The sequence below is a fragment of the Limulus polyphemus genome, unplaced genomic scaffold, assembly GCF_000517525.1.
Source record: "Limulus polyphemus unplaced genomic scaffold, Limulus_polyphemus-2.1.2 Scaffold3967, whole genome shotgun sequence".
Lineage (NCBI taxonomy): Eukaryota > Metazoa > Arthropoda > Merostomata > Xiphosura > Limulidae > Limulus > Limulus polyphemus.
The window spans coordinates 1-8,003 of NW_013669577.1; the positions used below are offsets into that span (position 1 = coordinate 1).

At 32.4% G+C, this 8,003-nt stretch overlaps 1 pseudogene; it reads left to right on the forward strand.

The window, feature by feature from the left end:
• Positions 1-4,941: 4,941 nt before the first annotated feature.
• Positions 4,942-8,003, forward strand: LOC106470364 (annotated as a pseudogene).

An 8,003-nucleotide genomic window follows, 5' to 3' on the forward strand; every position in this document is an offset into this window, starting at 1 on the left:
TAAATTTAAATTTATCAGTTAACTCAATTTCAGACCATTTGAAATTCTAATACGTAACACTATACTCAACAAACAATGACAGCCCTTAGAATAGATATAATTAACATGAAAAAACATTAAACGTGTTATGATGACAATTTTACTGAAGTATTAATCATTTTACTTATATTAATGTTGGAGTAAATGACTTATCAGAGAAAAATGTCTACACCTTCAGATTCAATAAAAAACAACATTAATGACGTTGTATACTAAAATGCAACACGGGACATTACTGACAACGAAACGGTTTGACGTTGTATACTAAAATGCAACACGGGACATTACTACCAACGAAACGTTTCCTCTTCTTCTCGCTTGAATCCAGACTGGATGTGTACTTTTTTTAGCATAATCATAATCCATAATTGCTTAAGATAGATAGAGAGATAGCATAAACACTCAAGTTTCCTGATGAGCTTATGGCTGATGCTAAGAAGTGCGGTTAACTTTTAAGCTGTCTGTAGATTGTGTTGTCAACTGCACTACTTACCTCGGAAACCACTGTCGAAGACAAACGATCCCATGTCAGTTACATGAAAGGGGAGGAACGTGATGAGGATGCTAAAGAGAGTAGTCACGCTGTTGGATATCCTACCGTAAAATTACGGAACGGGTTCTTTTGTTACCTTCAGATTGTTTTTCAAATCGTCTCTTTTCTAAAGCACGTTAATATTTAAACTAGAAGAGAAAATCTCAGTTCTGAAGCCAAGAGCATCCAAGAAGAAATCACTACTCCATCAAAGTGATAAACTGCATAGAAGAAAGCTGAATTAAAGATCCACTCTGCAAATCTTATATTTTAACTGACCCCAAACTGTAAATCTTATAATCAAATGTTAACTTACAATCAAATTTTACTTACATAAAATAAAATTGTATACCAACCGAAACAATTTTAAAACAGTGTGTTATCTTTGTTTATATCCTAAATGGTTCAAAGATTCTTGTCCACTGGTTCAAGTTTTTTGGAGAAGGCGTTTTGATCTGTAAATGTAGATTTTCAGTTAGAAATAAATAAATATAAAATCAATTTGTTCTTTTTTATACAGTATAAAATATATAATTGTTTCATTAATGTACTACATTATAACTGGACCATAATGGTATATCTGGTTCATTGGCTAAAAAATAAACGGCTTTTGTGTATTTTTTGAAATTACCAATCGAGCAGTTTCACCTGGAACTTTCTGACAATTTTTTCTGAGAAAAGTACTATCTCAAACTTTAGAAAGTAGCTAAATATTATTAAATAATAAACAAAAGTTTAACAAACAGTTATCTATTGCTCTAATAAAAATCTTCTAATATTACGGACAAGCTTTCATCGATATAAGCATTTATGAAGTTAAAATTCTGATTTAAAAACGTTAGATAGAGATGGGAGAGAAATGACTTAGACTATACAACACTATGGGTAAAGAAAAAGATGCTGGACTTGTGTAGGGAAATCGATGTGTTTGTAAAGAGACAAGGAAAAGACTCAACTCGCTTTTCAGGAAGAGACAAAACTTCATTCTTTCATCAGAAATTGAAACATAAATCATTCTTTGTGAAAAAAAATGTTGATTCACATTTTTCGACAGGTTAGACGATAAAACTCCAACCTTATTTCCAAGAACTGGAATCTTGTATCTCCTGTATATTTTTCTTCGGTGTTTTTATCCAGTATTTTATTAGAGATTTGAAAAAAGTTTTTAATAAGTACCTAAATCATTTCTTTTTTAAAAATAAATTTATAGTCATGGAGTGTCCCTATTTCTTATATATTTTATCCTACATAAACATAAACCAAATTAAAAGAAAAAAAACACTATTGCCAGATGAGCTAACCTTTTCTATATAATGTTCGGAAAACTGTATTGAAAATAAGCTCAGTTTTCAGTTTGGAAAGAAAAGATGGGTTCGAGAAATTCCTAAATAAAATATATATTTCGTCTTCAAAGATTCAAAATACCTTCTCTGCCTATATGAGCTTGTTCGATATTAATTTTCTAGCTGCTAGTGCAGGTCTTCAGAATGAAACGTCTCTTTCAGTACGTGAGAAAAGGTTTGGAACCTATCCAAATTATTTTGAGTATTCCTTATTGTTCTGGTAGGGAGGTTCAGCAGTAAGAATTTAGGTCTGCAATAAACAGCAGATACTGTAAATGTTTTGAGAAAGAATAAAATTAACAAAGACAGCAAAAGAAAATATTCAAATGCAGGTATAAAATAAAAAATCTTTATTTACACAAATAAAGAGGACCTTGGATCTTACTATAAAGGCAAACTTCAAAGTTCGTTGACTAGATGTTATGTTGCTGGAACTGGAAAAGATGTTTTCACTCCACAAAGAACTAAACAGATGTGTATATCATACTGTTAAGTCAGAAAAAGGTTCCTAGCATAATAATCTACAATCCTAATTTACCTGATAGCGATGATACGTAGACAAGGAAGATAAATTTCCGTTAATGCTAATTTGTACAACTCCGTGCATGTCCAAGTCGTTAGCGCGTCAGATTGAGAATGTGAAGGTCCGTGAATCGCGTTCCATTGAGCAACATCGCGTTCTGTAGTAAGGAGTTTAGAATATCCCAATAATTGGCAATGAGTATTGTTGACAAGATGCTGTCTCTCCCTCTAGTCGATTAGAATATCCCAATAGTTGGCAATGAGTATTGTTGACAAGATGCTGGCTAGAGGAAGAGAGATTAGAATATCCCAATTGTTGGCAATGATTATTGTTGACTAGATGCTTTCTCTTCCCCTAGTCGATTAGAATATCCCAATGGTTGGCAATAAGTATTGTTGACTAGATGCTTTCTCTTCTTCTAGTCGATTAGTTCAAAATTGTGGACATCTAGCGCAGGTATCTCTTGTGTAATTTTGCGCGAATACCTTAAACGAAAAAAACCTATAAAACACAAGTTTCTCCTAACCCATAAAAAGTATATAATACTTGCTACAAAAGAACTCCATGTGTTTTCTTCTCCTGAATTTGGGAAGATATTTCAACTTATACTGTCAGTAAACATGCATAAACATCTGCCTCTAGCTTCTAACATTGATAAAACATGGATCAAATGAAAAGTGCCTCTATGTTTTTACCATTAATATTTCATTTTCTAATACTGTTAAGATTACTTCCGTGATCAGACTCAGGGAGTAATACAAATAACTTAGATGATAAATAATCTTCTTCCACATTTTTGATTGAAATTACTCATAATGGTGTCTCGTGATTCTGGGCCTGCCTCTTTCCATTACTTCTTCCATTATATAACTCCTATAATTCCCTTTATTTCTTCCCATGACATTAATTTCTTATATGTAATCTTACTGTACTCAAACAGCCCTTAAAAACAATTGGAGAACTATATATCCGGAGGAATATTTAAAAACTAAATGTTAAAGGTCGTATAAGAAGTCACATCTATACATTTTGACAATAAAATTAGAAGAAAAATAACATTTTCTCTTCAGATAATTATTCGTTTGATTGTTTGAAGTTAAACATAAAGCTACACAATGAGCTATCTGTGCTCTGCCCACCACGGGTATCGAAAATAGGTTTCTAGCGTTGTAAGTCCGCAGACATATTGTTGTGCCACTGGAGGGCCCAGATAATTATAAAACATTTTTTATTATTATCCAGAGAATAAAGGTTTTTGTTGTTTTTTAACTTTATTTTACCGCCAAAGCGTCTAAGATCCTCCAGTTCGCACTACAAATTCTAAAAAGCCACATTTGTGTTTGCTTGCAAGAGAAAGTTGAATCTGTTGTCAGTGTAATATATTTGTTGTTTCAAACTCCTTCGGTTATGAATACTACGCAAACATTCGAAATTGTTTTTAAACTCTTTTTTTTTCGTCCATTAATGTCTGTCAGTAGTTCAAAAAAAAAGTGGAAAAAGATTAAAAGTGAATGATAAATTTTGTTTGTTTAACTAGAATTTATTTATACTAAACATTACTATTATAATGTTATGGGTATCGAATGTATGTATATTAGATTCTACGAAGGCAAACTACAGGGCTGTTCAACACGGTGATATTAGTCTACTAAGAAATATCTCTGAGAAACAAAGTCAAAAGAACTAGTTGAGTATTTGAAGAAAATGTCGTACTTATAACGTATACTGATGTAAAAAAAATATTGGAAAAATGTCGTACATATAACGGATACTGATGTAAAAAATATTGGAAAAATGTCGTACTTATAACGTATACTGATGTAAAAAAAAATATTGGAAAAATGTCGTACTTATAAGATATATACTGATGTAAAAAAAATTATTGGATTTTCCATACTGTTGCTGCCGTTCGAGATGAATGATAGATGCTTTTAGAGAAAAGTAAACAAACTATGATTCACAGTTCTGTTTTGGATTTAAAATATCTCGTTAACAACGAGTTATCTTTTCAGTCAGTTTAATTTAAAAGCGCAAGCTTCATATTACGGCATGTTATCATATTTATTACGTTATTTTACGTAGTTTTAATGCAATTACTCACTAAAGTCGCTTTTAGAGAATAACCAATGTCCACAGGTGGCCTATATAAATATTATTATATAAATGAATAATTTTATATAGAAAATCCATATCCCTGCTAGGCATCCCGAATAATGATACTCTCCTAGGCATCGCGAATAATGATATCCTGCTAGGCATCCCGATCAATGATACAAAATCCGGTAATTATGGGTTTTCATTTCAAATGCCCCATTCTTGTGGAATAAAGTCCGGTTTACATTTTGCTTAATATACCTTGAATAACGACAATTCAAAGGCTGGTTTGTAAACTTCGAGAACTATTTTTATCGGTAACCTCATAGGTGTTGGCAACAGATGAATAAACTAGCTAAGTAATAAACCAACCATACTTGCTAATGAAACTTAAAATAAATATTTCAAAGGACAATTCAAAAACTCTCGGACTATACGCTACTTTCGAAACTCGTTAAAATGCACTTACACAGAAAAAGTGAATATTTAAACGCTCAACCGATATAACGAAAACTGTAAGAATTATTGTAACCTCCTACACAATGACGAGAACTGTAAACCGTAAAACTCATGAGCTTCAGTTTTGTAATCTCACTATACTATAATTTGTTTTTCACAAAGATTATTCAAAACGCTTTCACGAAAGATGAGAAAGGAGACCTTTAAATTAAATATTAGAAACTCATCAATAGTATTCATAACTTTAAATATAAATTCATATATATTAATATTCATATATCTAAAGATATTTGGCGTAAAGTGAGCTACCCCACCCCCCAGAATCTTGGCGTCACATTATAGATATGAATAATATACCGTATTATTTACAGTGTATCTAACTAAGGTTGGATGTTCGACGAAAATCGCTTGGCAGAAATATAAAAAAAAGTAATACGAAATTTTCTTCATAACCTAAACGCAGAAAATATTGATTATAGCCCAGAGTCCATCAGCAGTTCCTCTACTGGAATTAATCGTATAGAGAAACCGACAACCATGTCTCTTTCAAGACAGATATGTATGTATATTATGTGTCAAGTATTAACTTTTCGTCGTTCATCTAGGATCTGCTGCGTTTATAGGAAGATTAGAAGCACAGGGTTGCTTTATTTACTACCTTATTCTTTCTTCTTTAGCTCGTAAGATCGTAGACCTTATAACTGCTACTGCCAATGTTAAAGTTTACGCGTGTGCTTATGAAAGTGAGAACATATTAGAATCTTTAAAGACTGTGACGAATTGCTTTAATATCCCGTTACAAAAAAAAATTAGAATGTATATGCTAGGCATATAAACCATTATGGGAAAGTTAATATTTAAATGTTTGAAATTATTACGTTGCGAGGTGGTTGATTCTTCACATACCAAGTTAAATATCCATAATGTTCAAATATTTTCACAAAACTACTCTTCACAACAAGCTGCATTAAAATGTGCCAATATATTTTCCAGCGATTTCAATATCTTCTAGAGACTTTTTAAAATAAATTGTCTAGTTCTTATGCATTACAAGCATATTCATCACGTGATTAAAGTCGGAAGTTCGTTGTAACTAGCACTGAATAAATTAAATATAAAATCAAATAAAAACTCAATCCGGGGTTCGATTCCCCTCGGTAGATACAGCAGATGGTCCAGTTTGATTTTTCTCTAAAAGAAACAAACCTATCTTCGCCAGTTAAGATCTGTAGAATCTAATAAGTTTAACAATAATTTGTTTCAAAGTTTGATGTAGTTTTCTCTGTCCTAGTATTTGGCTTCAAAATAATGTTTTAAATTAGAGTATAGTAAAAAATTGTCGTATTTAAAGTGGATAGTACTCTTCTGGTGATGTTTACAGATATTATTATTTTGTGAAAAAAAAACATGGCATAAATATGCTTTCTTCGATCCTCAAAAAAGTGTTTTTAATGGTTGTTACCTTTTGGCCTTAGGCCTACATCATGCAGATACAATTGAATGAAACAGGAATGAAGATTAAAAACAAACAATGGAGCGAACTCATATATTTAAACAAACGCGCCGATCACGTGCACACCAACGATCATTTAAGTTACGTAATAACAAAACGTTAAAAACGAAACTCTTAGTAAATGTAGTACGAGAAAATGTGCTATTGACAGTTATTTGAAAGATAACTTTACATTAATATGTGAAGTATGTATTAACACTAGGATGATAAATCGGACCTTCATCTTCTTCATATCAACGATTTGTTTTTGTGACTGAGCACATTCTTCTATGGTATTAGATAATTTTTATAACTGTATAAATCGACAAAACTCCTGCATACAGTTTATCCCGAACAATCAATACATCAGGTTCCCTTTGTCGGTGCTCCGATTAAAATTAACAATGACAGACTAATTACCCATAATCCGTATGTAAAGCCAACACACAGTGGAATCTGTTTGAACTATAGTTCTGCACACCCTCCAGCAGTATGCTCTCTACCAAAATTTGAGTGTTAACTCTGACCCCTGACTTTTCAAGTTAAAGAAAAGCAGTTAAGACACAACCACCAAATTCTTATTGGGTAACAATATACTAGCAAATTTTTAGCGGAAGCAAAAAAAAAATTAATACAATTGCACTAAATATAATATATGTGTGTGTGGTGCGTGAGTTTTAATTTTACCGTATTTCTCAGACTCTAATAACAATAGAGCTTGTAATCGTGTAAGAAAAAGAAAGTGGTCTAAACATAAAAATATGCCTGTGAGATCTGTACTGGAATAATCTAGATGCTACATCCTTAATTGCCAATCCTGCTTGATAGGCCTTGATGATCGGTGCATAACCCGCAACACTGTTTACCAATTAACTTAGAAGAATTGCAAAAACGTTTAAATTGGAGAGACCTGGCGGCCTGTACGGGAGGGTATAAATGAGAATCTTAGGAACTATTATAAGCAGACCATAAAACCCAACAATATTCACATTTCAGTTTTTGTTTTATGTTCCAGATTCACTAAACCAAAATTGTGATGTTTTTTAAAAACATGTTACGGGCTGTTTTTTTTTTCCCTAAATCAGCATAGCAAGGACGGACCATATTTCAACACTGACAATACAAGAAGTTAATGTCAGACGTGTCTTACCTTGAAAGAGAAGTGGAATACAAACAATACACTAGCAACAGAATTACGTATAGATGATCAGGTAAAAAGTTTGCATCTAAATACTAGCATAAATCTGGATCTATCAGGAATTGTCTTACAAAATGCAGGAACTTACATTTTCATGACTGGTTGGCTGGTGCTCAGATCTCTTTTGATATTGCAAAAAAATATGCTAACCAGAAACAAGTTTTCAGTGGGATACTGCAGCCTTGGGTTCACTCTTAATGAAAGTCATGAATTTGGAGGGTCTGTCTACCAGAAAATAAGAGACAAACTTGATACATTCTGTCCATTTGGCCTGGACTGCTGGAAATAATGTATCTCGTATCGATATAGAAACTGTTAGTTGA